General features: G+C 38.8%; 1 pseudogene; it reads left to right on the top strand.

The window, feature by feature from the left end:
- Positions 1-325: 325 nt before the first annotated feature.
- Positions 326-15,874, top strand: LOC109046740 (annotated as a pseudogene).
- Positions 15,875-16,122: the final 248 nt, after the last annotated feature.

Below are 16,122 nucleotides of genomic sequence, written 5' to 3'. Positions count from 1 at the left end.
TTGTCAGGATTATAAAAAGATTTGATTCTAAAAGACCGTTGTGCGTTTTGTAATATGACACTTGGCACCGCCCACAAAGGGGGAGGAGACTGACAAAAGATTTTTAAAAGTACCATTTCCATGGTAACGCAATCTAATACACAAATAATAGATTAAAAAAAATAGATAAAAACTTAACATAAACATCTTAAGAAAAATAGTAAACTAAAATAAATACTTACACACGAGAATGTCAACTTCAAAGAATAACCAGAGCCATCAAAGATTGTTTTAGCAGCTTTCTTATAATTCCAAGAGATTCAGAAGTGAACTTCTGTGTTGGACCTTTTAGCTCCGCGTTGAACCGGAAGCGTTCCTGTTGTCTCACGAGCGGCGTTCATCATCCGCAGCCTCATTCCTCGCTGAAGTTACAGTAGAATAATGAATTAAAACGGTCTTGTTTGCTCTTTACACTTTACAGATCGACCATCTAATCCCCTTCTGGGCTCGAGCTTCCGGTATCTGCGTGACCTCGTTGTGTGTAAGATGTCAGTGGTGGGCTTTGACGTGGGGTTTCTGAGCTGCTATGTAGCGGTAGCGCGCGCCGGAGGAATCGAGACCGCGGCCAATGAATACAGCGACCGGAGCACACCGTGAGTCCCGCGCTGAGCCTCTCACGGCCGCACAGCGCGCTCTTAGAACACTGAGCTGTAATACTGTTACTGTAGCGTCGTGTTCGAAAACCAGCTTCCTCTCAAGAAACAGAACAGATAACAATGAGTGTATATCTTGTGTGTAGTAACTGATAACGTTGTCTGGATTACATAATCAGATTCTGCTCTACTAATTAGATTCAATTACATTTTAAAATACTCGTAATCAGGCTACATGATTGCATTTTATTTACACGATAGCATTAATGTATTGATTCTCCCTAATTCCTCTCTTTCTAAAATAGCCTGCTGCTTATATACAGTTTATTTTTCTTTGAAGTGCCCTTGAGATTCCAAAATATTTTTTTTTAAATAGTGAAGTATCATATTTGCATGTTCATGCTTCTCAGATGTTTGGTTAACATTCACATGATATGCAGGTAAAAAAAAAAAAAATGTTACATTTTTTCAGTAACTGTTTTATTTTGATTAATTTTAAAATTCGTTATAATGTGACTTTTTCATGATTTAGGTGATTATTAGCTTTTCATTAAACTCATAAACCCCCTGCAGTTCCTTCACAAACCCAGTTTACTTGATATATTTGTAGCAACAGCCAAAAATACATTGTACAGTTCAAAATTATAGATTTTTCTTTTATGCCAAAAATCATTAGGATATTAAGTAAAGATCATGTTCCATGAAGATATTTTGTAAACATCCTACTGTAAATATATCAAAACTTAATTTTTGATTAGTAATATGCATTGCTAAGAATTCATTTGGACAACTTTAAAGATGATTTTCTCAATATTTTGATTTTTTTTTTGCACCCTCAGATTCCAGATTTTCATATAGTTGCATCTTGGCCAAATATTCGTCTTATCTTATCAAACCATACATCAATGGAAAGTCTATTTATTCAGCTTTCAGATGATGTATAAATCTCAATTTCGAATAATTGACACTTATGACTGGTTTTGTGCTCCAGGGTCACATATGCACTTTTAAAGCACTTTATGTTGTTAATAACAACAAATGGAATATATTTTCCTACTCTTTGTATTTTTATATCAAAATGGTACGAGATATTTAAATCAATGTGATCAATCTAAACTAATCTAAAAGTAGTCGGATCATATATTATATATAACTATTATATATATATAAGACATGTGCTGTAATGGATTTCTGACTACACTTTTTGTCACTGTCACTTTTCACTTAATCACTTTTGTACTGTGTGTGTGTACATACACAGACATTTATATATTTTGCACTATATATAAGTGTGTGTGTGTGTGTGTGAATAAATGTATGCTATGCTCTAATAATTATTGATTATACCAGGACAATCATTTGTCCTAATGTTTGGTGATTTGTGTTTGTCATTTCAGATCATGTGTGTCTTTTGGGCCACGGAATCGATCTATCGGAGCAGCAGCTAAAAGCCAGGTGCGTGATGCTCAGATCAGGTTAGATGCCGTTTTTAACTAAACACGGATGAAAGTGACAGTCTTCACACACTGTAAGGTGCTAGATCTCATCATTTCTGATCCATTTTAATCCACTGAACACATCTGCTTCTGTACCTCACGGCCTTATTTTCGTTCCTGTCAAAAGTTAAACATGACTTAGCTTCATTCTTCAGTATTTTTTTTTCTTCTGCTGCCTTCTTTGTATTTGTGCTCATGCAAGATTTACTGGTGTTTTTTGTCTCAACTGAAACACAGATGGTCACCAATTGCAAAAACACTGTCCAGGGATTCAAGCGTTTCCACGGTCGGGCGTTCTCCGATCCGTTTGTCCAGAACTTGAGGTCCAGTCTGGTGTATGACCTGTCACAGATGCCATCGGGCACGACGGGGATAAAGGTGCGTAGCTAAACAAGATCAACAAGAAACCCAGGATTCAGTTGGCACGTGCAAACACATCACATTGTGCCAGCATTGTTCAGAGATCTAGTTCTGGCAGCGAACTCTTCTTGTGAAGCCAACACTTCAGAGTTCTGTTGTGCTGTGAACGTGAGAAGCATCGTGAGCTGTTCTTGTGCTTTAGCGCTCGTGTGTTGGATGTTGTAGGTGATGTACATGGAGGAGGAGAAGGTGTTCAGCATCGAACAGATCACTGCGATGCTCCTCACCAAACTCAAGGAGACCGCCGAGAGCGCCCTCAAGAAGCCCGTCGCTGATTGTGTCATCTCTGTGAGTGTAAAAATGAACGTCCCTGAAGAGGTTGCATGTGATTGGTGGGTTTGCAGACCGTGTCGTCCTTAGCAGGGCTCAACAGTGTGAGAGATTCACTTGCGTTTGTCACTAATAATAGATATGTGCAACATGCATTTAGGAGAACGTGTATGAATAAAAAAATCCCCATGCATTAGTTTTAAATTTAAGGTAATAAAGGCATGTCTTGATCATTTTAATGCATCCCAGGCTTGTTTATAAATGTCTATTTCTTTCTCTCTGGTTATTATTTGGTTGCACTAACTGTATGTAATGCAATTTTAATGGAATAATTTAATTCAAGGTAAACTATTGTCACTTCTATCGGGGATGCATCGTCACAGGAAGGAACAACAGAACATTATTTGACACATTATTCGGTGTATGGATTTGACTAGTATCAGGGTTATTAACTTAAACAATATTTTTCATTATTTATAATGTTTACTGAAATAAAGTGAAATATTAAAAATGTAAACTTTGCATTTTCATGTGGTTTAAAGCGATGTACTAAACTAAAACTGAAATAGAAACTATAAAAAATAGTAGAAAAATTTGTTTATTATAAAATTTTAGAGATATTATTGTATATTTTAATATGGGGGAGTGTTTTTGCGACTGTGTATAAAATAAAATAAGGTAATTTTGTGACTTTTAATCTAACAATTCTGACTATTCTCAGAATTTTGAGATATAAACTCACAATAGCGAGTGCAATTCAGAGAAGAAAAAAAAAGACAGACACAGTTCTAGGAATTATCAGAGTTGTGAAATAAAACATCTCAGTTACAGTTTTGTATATTATACAGTAGTGGAAAACTTATATGGTGAAATCTGTGTGTGCACATTTTATATATATCTATGCTAAAAGCGCTCCTAAAAAAAAATTAGGCATCATTTTTCCCTCAGCAATAAATGAGTTATTGGAGACAGAAATCCATCTTAGATGCTGTGAATGAATGCTGTTTTCGATCCCTGAGGTCCCCTGCTTCTACACGGATGCTGAGAGGAGGTCCGTCATCGATGCGGCTCAGATCGCAGGACTCAACTGTCTGAGACTCATGAATGAAACCACCGCAGGTGAAGTGTTCAGGGTTTAACCCTGCGCTTTTCAATTGCAACACATCCACGTTCCGCTCTTGAATGACATCTGTGTGTTTTTTTGTTGCACGCAGTGGCTCTGGCATACGGGATCTACAAGCAGGATCTTCCCGCTCCTGAAGAGAAGCCGAGGACGGTGGTGTTTGTGGATATCGGCCATTCAGGCTACCAGGTGTCTGTGTGTGCCTTTAATAAAGGCAAGCTGAAGGTTTGTACCCATGACATTTCTACCAACAAAAAGTGATCTTGACTGTTGTGTGGAAATATAAACAGAGCGCTTTTTCCACCCGAACAGATTCTAGCTACAGCCTTTGACCCTGAAATGGGAGGAAAGGACTTTGATGAGCGGCTGGTCAAACATTTCTGTGAGGAGTTTGCGGTGAAGTACAAGCTGGATGTGAAGTCCAAGCCCAGAGCGTTGGTCCGGCTCTACCAGGAATGTGAGAAGCTGAAGAAGCTGATGAGCGCCAACTCCTCCGACCTGCCCCTGAACATCGAGTGCTTCATGAACGATATCGATGTCTCAAGCAAACTCAACCGGTATGTCGTCTTCTCACCTCTGCTGAAATTAAACACAGTCACACAAACATGCTGTCGTCGGATCATGTCGTTCCAAGCTTGTGTGGTTTTCTTTGTCAAAGAAAGTGATCAAAGGGCGGTCAGGGTCCAGAATGCATCATTAAAGTTCAAGTAATCTGTAAGACTTGTGTGCTGCGTTACCGGTCTTAAAGGGATAGTTCACTCAAAAATGAAAATTGTCATAATTTACATTATAAACTCACAATTCAGCGTTAAAAACACAAATATGTTCCTCTATTAAAAGTCTGTTATACCCATGCTTTAAAAACTCATAAAGACAATGTAAACACAATCTATATGAACTGAGTGGTTTAATCAAAGCTTTTTGCAGAGAGTATGTCGTGTTTGAGCTTCTGTTTATGATATTTAATGAGCTCTGTGTATTTGCATATGCGTGCATATGCGTGTTTATGTGAATAAATGTCAAAAATTCAATCAGTTTCATCAAATTAAGTGATTGTGTATCTTCGGAAGACTTTGATTAAACCACTCGATTCATGTGGATTTCTTTTAGAATATAATTTATTTTTTTAATTTTATGAAATCTTGATAGAATGGACAGATTTTTGCATATTCAATCTTGGGTCTAAATGACAGAATTTTTCATTCTTACATGTTACAATCCTTTACATTCACAGCTTACACTGTGTCATACATTCATTCATTCACATCAATCACAATTAAAGGACTTTTATCAAAGATGGCATCCTGACCGTAGTTCGTTTGAGCTTCATGTATAGTTTTATTCCTGTGGCAGGGCTCAGTTTGAAGAGATGTGTGCTGATGTTTTAGCTCGAGTGGAGCCTCCGCTGCGCAGTCTACTGGAGCAAGCTCGTAAGTGATGCTCTTCGTTGGAAAGGAAAGCTATATGTCACAGATATGTTTAATTCAACCGTCTGTCACCTGCTCCTGCGCAGATCTGAAGAAAGATGACATCCATGCTGTAGAAATAGTGGGCGGAGCCTCTAGAATGCCAGCCATCAAAGAACGAATCAGCAAGTTCTTTGGGAAGGAGCCGAGCACGACGCTGAATGCTGATGAGGCTGTGGCCAGAGGATGTGCCCTTCAGGTCAGATCATGTTTCCTCTGCTGACTCAAGCCGTGCTCATAGTTCAGCAAGACTGTGGGCCTGTCCAAACACACTTACGGTCTTGGCCACAGGAAGTGCATGCACAAGACAGTCCCAGTGCAGTGCCCTTAGCACACACTCTTAATTAACACTTCAGAGCGGCATTTGAGACTAATAGGGCTACAACTACTAATCAGTGAAATCAATAATTAAAATCAGTGACAATGAATGCCATTAACGTTTAGTTAATTCACAGAAAACTTTTGCCAGTTGCGTCAAATTATACCACTGAATAATGCATTTCTATAGAATCTAATAGTGGAAGAAAAAGCGAGCTGCTTTGGGAAAGGTACGTGATCCAATGCAAATGCTTTATTTCAAACTTCAAGCTGATATGATTCATCGGCGCAAAACTTTCAGTTTAGGTTATACTTTGTATACTTTATTTAGAGATCGGCATGAAAATAGCCTTGATGCTGGCGTGGCGTTAAAAAGTGAATAATAACATTTTCACACAAATGTTTATTTTTTGCATGAAGGCCCGTCCTGACAGTGTGAGATAAAATTCACTGAACACAGTAGGGAGGCAGAATTAATATGCAGTGCAGAAATATTCATTTTGCTGAAATATCTGTTAGTGGATGTTAAATTTAGGTTTAAAAGTCAACATGTAATTCAAGAATTTTATGATAGTAACTGTAAAGTGATAACAGCGTGCCATTGAATATAAAGACATTCCTTACATTTACAGATGAAAAAAAGTGACAGTAACAGGTTAATGTATTCAGAGTGAATGTGTGTGTTCATGCAGAGTTTGTGTGTTTCTATATTATCTTCATTATCATCTCCAGTTTTAATGTAGGGATTCAAACTGTCCTTTGTCTATTTAAACTCTCCATTTAAACTGTGCTTTATAACTCATTCACGCATAATGTATGTTGCATAGATTTATTCACCATACAGTTTGTTTATATAATTCAGTTGGCACTTCTGTTTGAAGTACAGCTTTGGGCAGCATGTGGAATTTGTGTATTTTGTCAAAAAAAATAGGCTTTTTATTTTTTTAAATCGATTAATCGAAAAAACAATCATTAGTTGCAGCCTTAGAGGCTAAGCGTATCCCATCATGCATCTTGTGACGGAAATACATTGTGAGACTTTTTGCTGATATCTCGCGAGATGTTGCAGAAACCTTTCTGGTGCAAGTTAATAATAATTAGATATTACATATAATTTGGTAGTAAAACATGAAGTGTTGCACATTTTATTGGTGCAAAGATTAGTATGCATATTTGTGATCCTGGACCACAAAACCAGTCATAAGGGTCAATTTTATAAATAAATAAGCTTTCCATTGATGCATGGTGTGTTAGGATAAGACGATATTTGGCTAAGATACAACTATTTGAAAATCAGGAATCTGAGGGTGCAAAAATATCTAAATATTGAGAAAATCACCTTTAGAGTTGTCCAGATGAAGTTCTTAGCAATGAATATTACTAATCAAAAATTAAGTTTTGATATATTTATGGTAGTAAATTCACTAAATATCTTCATGGAACATGATCTTTACTTAATATCCTAATGATTTTTGGCATAAAAGGAAAATCGATAATTTTGACCCATACAATGTATTTTTGTCTATTTCTACAAATATACCCCAGAGACTTATGACTGCTTTTGTGCTCCAGGGTCACATTTTATACAGCATTTGCGACTGCTTTTAATCACTTACATAGAAGCACCACAGTTACTATATAAAGAATACTGAACAGACATTTAGAAGTTTATTTTAAAATGCAAAAGTATTGGAAATCAAAATAAAGTTCTGTAAATACTTGCATTTTTCACAACACTGTAAGTGAGTCCCATCTGGTAATGAAAAGTTCTCTGCTCTCTTGTGCTCTTCACACCTATTTGGGCCAAATGCAGGAAAAGCATCATGTGGTCAAGTGCAGAGACTGCAGGTATTTGACAGCAGACCGTTAACACTGGCTCTGTCTCCCGATCCCACAGTGTGCCATCCTCTCCCCTGCTTTTAAAGTGCGTGAGTTCTCCATAACAGAAGTGGTTCCCTTTCCCATCTCTCTGAAGTGGAATTCTGCCGCTGAAGAAGGACTCAGGTACAAACATGTGGCGTCCAGTCATCGTGCTTGATACTACAGTGTTTTTATGTACACTGCTTTCGTTTCAGTGACTGTGAGGTCTTCCCAAAGAACCACGCAGCACCTTTCTCCAAAGTGCTGACGTTTTACCGGAGAGAGCCGTTCTCCTTGGAAGCATACTACAACTGTCCTAAAGAGCTCCCTTATCCAGATCCCATAATAGGTACACACACACACACACACTCACACACACACACACACACACACACACACACACACACAACTCTCGCTCCTCTCTCTCTCTCTCTCTCTCTCTCGCTCATCTCTCTCTCCCCTCTCTCTCGTCTCTCTCTCTCCTCTCTCTTCTCTCTCTCTCTCAATCTCTCGCTCACTCTCTCACTCACTCACTCACTCACTCACTCACGGTCACTCACTCACTCACTCACTCTCCACTCACTCTTCTCTCTTCACGCTCTCGACTCACTCATCGCTCTCATCCACACTCTCTCACTCACGCACACCTCACTCACGCGAGCTCACTCACTCTCTCTCACTCCGCGTCACTCTCTCGCGCTGCGCTCCCACGCGCGTCTCACTCAGCTCGCACGCAGCACACACTCTCTCACTCTCTCACACTCTGCTCACTCGGCTCACTTACTCACTCACTCACTCTCATCCCTCTCTCTCTCTCTCACCTCAATCCTCTCACGAATCACGACCTCACTTCTCGCACCTCACGAACTCTCTCTCACACTCTCTCTCTCACTCTCTCCACACGCGCCTCAACACCCATTCACTCACGCTCTCTCACCCCCTTCGCCCCCTCACTCCCTCTTCTCACTCCCTCAACACACCCTTCACCTCTCTGCCTAACTCCTTCTTCCTATCCCTCACCCCTCTCACTCTCTCACTCACCTCTCCTCCTCTCTACTTCTCAAAAACTCCTCTCACTCTCCCTCCCTGCCTCTCTCTCTCTCCCCCCCCCCTCTCCTCCCTCACCCAATCTCCCCCTCACTCTCCCCCTCTCACTCACTCTCCCACACCCTCTCACTCACTCGCTCTCCCCTCCCTCTACTCCCCCTCCCTCTCCCCCCCCCCCTCCCCCTTCCCCTTCTCCTCTCTCTCCCTCCCTCCCCCTCTCCTCTCTTCCCTCTCCTTTCCTCACCCCCCTCCCTTCCCAAGGGCCATTCCCCCCCCCCTCCTCCCTTTCCTGAATCTCTCCCCTTCCTCCCCCAATTCTCACCCCCCTCCCCCCCCCCCTCCCTTGACCCCGTAGTTCCCTTCGCCTCCTTAACTCCCTCCCCCATCCCCCTCCCCACCCCCCTCCCCCCTCTTAACTGAATCTCTCTCTGACGTATGCAGGACTTCAGCTCTCAGCATTAGCATATACATATTCCAACCCACTTTTGTCTTTTTCTGATAATCGGTTACATTCTGATGTACGGAAGCCTCTTTCCACCATTGAATAAAAAAAAAGATTATTGAACTTTTTATGTTACAATTCAGAATTGCATGATCTAAACTTGCAGTTGTGAGTTATAAAGTCAGAATTATGGGATATAAACTCACAATGCAGAATGCAAAATTATCTTGCAATGCAGTTCTGAGAAAAAAAGTCAAAATTGTGAGATAAGAAGTTATAGCCGTTATCTTTTTTATTTTTATTTGGTTGTAAATGGGATTGTAGATTTTTTGTGAATGTACGTCACAATATGAAAGAAAAGATCTACTGCCACTTCTATTTCATCTTTAAGCATATTAAACAATTCAGAGAAATACAGATGGACTGCTGAAGAAAAGCCCAGTGACTCTCAGTTTTGACAAAAGTTGTTTTTTTTTTTTTGGTTAGCTGCATTTTTATTCCAGAACTGTAGAGACACGTTCTGCCACAACAAAGTTGTTTTCTTTTAGTGGCGTAACTCCTTTTAACAAGGGTTTTGTGACCTGTGTTGTCCGCAATCTCACGGGAGAGGCGAAACTGAAGTGCATGAGTGACACCAGTGACCTTGAGAGAAGAACAAACTGTTCGACACCCAACTGTTGCTATAGGAACTGAAATATATTTAGGGAAAGCATGCAAAACACATGCATTTTTATGGCCAGTAGTCCTCCTCCTCGCCAAAAGTGGCAAATATTCTGGGCCCTTCACATGCTCTTTTCTTTTCATAGCATATTTTTACTGTTATGATGCACTGTGTGTGTAAGAATCCACACTTAAACTCTCACGCAGGTCAGTACTCACATGCTCTCAGAAGGTGTTCCCCAGGACCCAGGCGGAGAGCTCAAAGGGTATAAGGTGAAGGTGCGAGTCAATATCCACGGGATCTTCAGCGTGTCCAGTGCTTCACTAGTGGAGGTGCAGAAATCTGAGGAGGAAGAGGAGAGCATGGACACGGAGCGTAGGTTGAGTAATTTGTGGAGGTGGAGGAGTGTGTGGAGGAGGAGGAGAGCATGGAGAAGGAGAATGGGGTATTGGGAGAGCATGGACACGGAGCAGAGCACAGAGAAAGACAATGAGGTATTGCAGCAGTGTGTGAGTTAGTATAAGCTTTTATGATACTGCTCAGCTCTGCCTCATAGACTGATGTTCTGGTGAAGTCACCACCATGTGTTTCCAATCACTCACAGAGCAAAATGCAGGTTGATCAAGATGAACAAAAGACTCCCCCAGCGACCGGGGCGAAGGGAATGAGAACAGGAAAAACGAGAGAAGAAAACTAGGGAGAGAAAAAAGCGGGAACAGAAGAAGTGGTTGTAAATTAGATTCCAATTATATGACCAAATTTATTTAGATAATTATTTATATTATTATGAGATTAAAAAGTGGGAACAGTTGAATGACCCACATATTTAGATAATCATGCATATTACTATCCACACGATGGGTGTGCGATATTTATCGTCTAAGATTTGTTTTCAAATTATATGATATTCACTTACTCTTCTACAAAACATCCACTGGAGTGATGAAGGCCGTATTAAATGACGCGGTGTCAAAATAACACTATAATTCAAGATATGAAAGCAAAAAATATCCCTCTGTGGGTTTATGTTCAGTAAAGTAATATTGCACAAGCCATTTTCCTAAATATCAGTGTAAAATATCATTTTATACAACAAACGAGAAGTTAATATTGAGCGAGTTGCATTTTATTTATTTTTTTCTCTGTTTCGCCAATAAAAGAAATAGTTCCAGTCAAAGCCCAATCAGAACATTTGTGCGTCTCAGAGCAACACACCTGAGTTAATCTGTTTTTGAACAAATCATTTGAGTCAGTGATTCATTCGGAAAGGCAGAGAAATAGTTCCAGTCAAAGCCCAATCAGAACATTGTGGTTTTTTGTGTTTTTTTACAATGAAGATTCATCAACGACATCGCTCATTAAGGATATGGACTTCGCTGGCCAACGCTACTGGTTATTTTAGCTGTCATTATATTTATTCAATCATACAGACTGGACACAAGAACACACTCAGGAACATATCATGGGTGCAATAATCCCAGTGAAAGGGGTGGGTGCGAGATTAAGCCATTTTTTTGTCAGATATCACATCACACGGGGGCCCCTATTCATACGCCCATCATATAACCAATGGAACGATTTTTCTTCTCTCATGGAGTTGGGAGTTTTCGTTCAGAACATCATCGCAGAGGAAGGCAAACAGGGAGCAAGAGTCAGATACAGCCTCCACAAGGCCACAGACGCCCCAAAGTGAAAAACAAAGGTCCTGGAGTTACTTGCCCTATCGAGAACAACCCACAGTGGCAGTTAGCCAAATGACATGCTCAACTCTTTTCGTGGAGAGCGAGGTATGCTGTCCGTGCAGATGAGGACTGGGGAAACGTTTTCAACTGTGAGTTCAATCTACTGTGAAATTCTTCCTCCTCAGGGTAAGATGATCATGCAGGACAAGCTTGAGAAGGAGCGGAACGATGCCAAGAACTATGTGGATGAGTAGGGGGGGGGGGGGGGGGTTGCGGGGTACGTTGGGGAGACTTGGTTTGAGGAGTGTGTTGACAAACTGACAAACGGCACGTGGAGGAGTACGTGTACGAGATGAGGGACAAACTGCACGGGATATTCGAGAAGTTCGTCAACGAGACCTGGAGCACAGAAGCAGTCTTAAGTGTCAGTTTTTTGAAATTGGGATTTATACATCATCTGAAAGCAGAATAAATAAGGTCTCCATTGATGTGTGGTTTGTTAGGTTCAGACAATATTTGGTTGAGATACAACTATTTGAAAATCTGGAATCTGAGGGTGCAAAAAAATCTAAATATTGAGAGAAAATCATCTTTAAAGTTGTCCAAATGAATTCTAAGCAATGCATATTAACTAATCAAAATTAAGTTTTGATATATTTACAGTAGGAAATTTACAAATATCTTCATTGAACATGATCTTTACTTAATATCCTAATGATTTTTGGCATAAAAGAAAAATTGATAATTTTGACCCATATAATGTATTTTTGGCTATTGCTACAAATATACCCCAGAGACTTAAGACTGGTTCTGTGCTCCAGGGTCACAATTAGGGAATTTATAAATTGTGAAATGTCTTGAAAAATCTTGAAAAAGCAGTTTGTTTAACTGAAATAAAAGAAATTGTTAAATATCTGCATGGAACTGTTTTTAAATCCTTGTCTAGTAATCACAAAAGACTGGAACATTTCTAGACATCCATTGGTCAGAAGGTGTTTTATACCACTATTTAACCTAAAGATCAGATTTTTTGTAGTTATTTTGCAGGTATTAAAAATTTATTAACTTTATCATTTCTGTATTTCATTTAATGTACTAAAATAACTAAACGTAAAAATTTTTTTTAATAATAAATACAAACTATCAGCATATATTCTTAAAAAAACTTAAAAAAAAAAAACGCACTAAAATGACTTAAACTTTAAAATTAAAATTGAAAGTATTGAAAACACTCATTTTAAATATTAATAAAAAAAACGAAAAAGATATTAAAAAGTGATCAGTGCATGATTATTATTTTAGTGTTATTTTATATATTATCCTAGTATTTAGGCTTTTATTTTAAGTTTAAATGTTCTTTTGTCGTTTTATTCTTTTTTTATTTTTAAATATTTTTATATAGCTTTAGTTTTATTTTGGTTTTAATAGTTAATTTTAGTACTTTCAGTTAGTCACTATTTCTAATTGAACTTTTTCATCTAAAATGCATATTTATTTTATATCAGCTTTATTTTAATTAACAACAATGATTTTAATAGTATTTTTGTTTTTGATAGCTTTTTTGTATGAATGGGTGTGTTTTTTTTTGAATGGGTGTGATGTTTTCTCTTTCAGGACTGGGGTGCTCTGAGGTCTGGCTGTATGAGGACGGTGAAGACCAGCCTAAACAAGTATACATTGACAAACTCGTTGAACTGAAGGTACTAAACGTCTTTTGAGGTCTATCATTTATGATGTAAGCAGTTACACACAAACAGCACTCAGTCACCAAATTATATCCACTAAGTTCCTCTTTAACGTTTAAAAAATGTTCTTGCAGACTCTCGGCCAACCCATTCAAGACAGATACACCGAGTTTGAGGAGAGACCCAAAGCTTTCGATGAGTTGGGCAGACAGCTGCAGCAATACATGAAGATTGTAGAGGCCTATAAAACCAAGGTGAGGTTGAGCTGGATGAATGTTACATGAGGCACAAATTTGCACCTGCGTAGTGCTTCACATGTCTTTTCGAGTTACAGGAAGAGCTGTATGACCATCTGGAGGAGGCTGAGGTTCAGAAGGTGGACAGGATGGTGAACGATGTCATGATCTGGATGAACAGTAAAATGAACCAGCAGAGTAAACAGAGTCTCGCCATGGAGCCTGCGGTGAAAACGACGGAGATACAGGCCAAAACACGGGTCAGTCACAGGATGTTTTTTTTCTGGAGTACGCTAGTATGTCGTCATTCTGCAGCATGGTACATATTAAAGTGCTATGGGAGGGCAGGGCAGTATGACAGTATAGTTACCACAGAAATTTTGCTATATTGTTTATTTCGCGGTATGCATATATATCAGCGAAGCACAGTAGTACTTAAAAGTTATATACATGTACAGTTGTGATTAATAGTTATTTAATAGTTGGGATTGTATGATATTAATTCTAGTTGCGCTTGAGTTTTATAGTATTTTTTTTTCGCGGCTGTCATGCGCATCTTGTAAGTAAAGCCGGTTCTGTGATTAGTAGTAAACCTTTATCACCTGCTTTCAGATGGAGCAGCATTTACTACACAGAGCCGTAGTTCAGCTACGAAAAATCGCGTTCATAATCGCAGACGATATAATCGATGTAATGAAAGTAATGATAAGGAAAGCTGTTTGCGTATCTTCTCTGTGTAGTACAATAAATGCTGCTCCATCTGAAAGCATGTGAAAATACCTCATTTAATAACATGTTTTTACTCCAAACTCACTTTATAACGTCGGTCGAGTGTTTGAAATAAATCCTTCTGTGAGATGATGTGGCTTCTTACACAGAATAAGGTACGCAATATTTCATAGCATTCTAAGCAGTGATAAACGCATTACTTTATTATAATAAAAATCATAATGAGACAAATTCAGATAAATCATATATTGTCGTGTTTATTAGTCAGGTTGAATCAATAAAAGCAGTTAAATCTTCTGTTTATTTAGCTACGCTATAGGGATTTCCTGGATTTCTTCTGCGGGGCGTATTTGATTTTGAGTTTTGTGCTTTTGTGCGCGATATGGCCTTCTGGTGTTGGTTTGGTGATTTTCTGATGATCGTGCTTCACTGAAAGATACGCATGACAAACACAGCTTCTGCATATTCGCGATTTATCGCCTTTGCGATTTAATTTTGATTAATCGTTCAGCCCTATCAAATACACACACAGTTGTGTCAAAATGCTCTTTGCATGGAGTATTCATGTAAACACAGTCGGTTATGTGTTAAATACACACAAAAACAGTTTGGTTTCCGTATATTTGATCTGTGCAGTAGGTCTTAAAGTGACAGCAGCCTACTTTACCAGCTTCTGCCTGTCATTAATGTTGATCACACAACAAAAGATGATAGGGATGTTAAGATTCACCAGTTCGCATTGATGCATCGATTTTTAAATCAGTTGGCTTTTGTATCGCGATGCATCATTTCTAACATATTTGCATTGGTAAAAACCAATTTATTTATATATAATTATTACTAGATCTGCTATACTTTTATTATTGAGAAAGTGAACAATCATTCGTGACCTATATTTTATATGTGGATTGATTTCTCCCCTCTAAAATGTTTATCAAGCGCATTCTCTCGAATGTAGTGAATATAACGCATCACAACACTAAGGAGACCGACGCGATAGAAGTCAGAAGGCGCTTAATTTATGATTTGTTGTCTGTCTGAACCAAAGAAATAAAAGCCAACTATCAGTGCCATATTGAATTGCATAGCATTATATATTTATTATATTGCATTGTATTTCAAAATCGGATTGCACTGCATCGTAACAGGGGTGAATCACATCAGTAGCTGCTTTATATGTAAAAAAGTTACGGAGATGCTCATCTCTTTTTGTTTTGTTTTTTATTTATTTATTTATTTATTGTTTTTTTTTAGATTTTTTTGTTATTTTGCATATGTGACAATATTGTTTTATATCTTCGCATTTTCCACAGGAGCTATTCACCACTTGCAATCCTGTTGTGACCAAACCCAAGCCCAAAGTGGACTTGCCAAAAGAGGAGAACCCCTCAGAACCGAACGGGCCGGTCAATACGCAGGAAAACCCTGAAGCCCAGTCCAGCGGCGCAGAGCAAGCGGCTCCGGACAGTGCAGACGCCACAGAAGCCAAGCCGGACATGGACCTCGATTAACCGCGCTGTGTAATGTTACGTTAACGTTACACGTTATGTTATGTAACATAATGTTTTGTTAATGTTAACTTATGTTTCCAGTGACTGCTAATGCTAAATCATCTTCCTCGCGGCGGGGCGATTCTACCAATCAGAGAATCAGTGGCTATATTTGCATGTTCTTTTATATTAAGAAAAACATAAATCATGATGCTGTACGACTGCTGATTGAGAACCGTTCTGTCTGCCGACGACTGAGTTTCTGTTATATACTGGTTCTGTCAACTGTTGTTTCAATAAATATGGATTGGAACATATATGCACATGCTTATATTGTGGAATTACTTTAAGATAAGGCAAAAGCACGTGTGATGCAGTTTGCTTCGCTTTTTCATTTATGAATAAATTTACAAGTGTTAATAGTTTACTTCAGTGCACAGGCCACGGCAGTTGAATGCAAAAGGAAATGTGTTAAAATACTTGTCAACATTTGTGCTGCAAATAGTTTGTAAATGCTTTAATGCACATTTACCATCTTATGCTTGCCTTTGCACATCTGGGTTTA

Source organism: Cyprinus carpio, chromosome B14 (assembly GCF_018340385.1).
Source record: "Cyprinus carpio isolate SPL01 chromosome B14, ASM1834038v1, whole genome shotgun sequence".
In the NCBI taxonomy this organism is placed as follows: Eukaryota; Metazoa; Chordata; class Actinopteri; order Cypriniformes; family Cyprinidae; genus Cyprinus; species Cyprinus carpio.
Note: the sequence above shows the minus strand (reverse complement) of the source record. Positions and strands in the feature narration are given on the sequence as shown.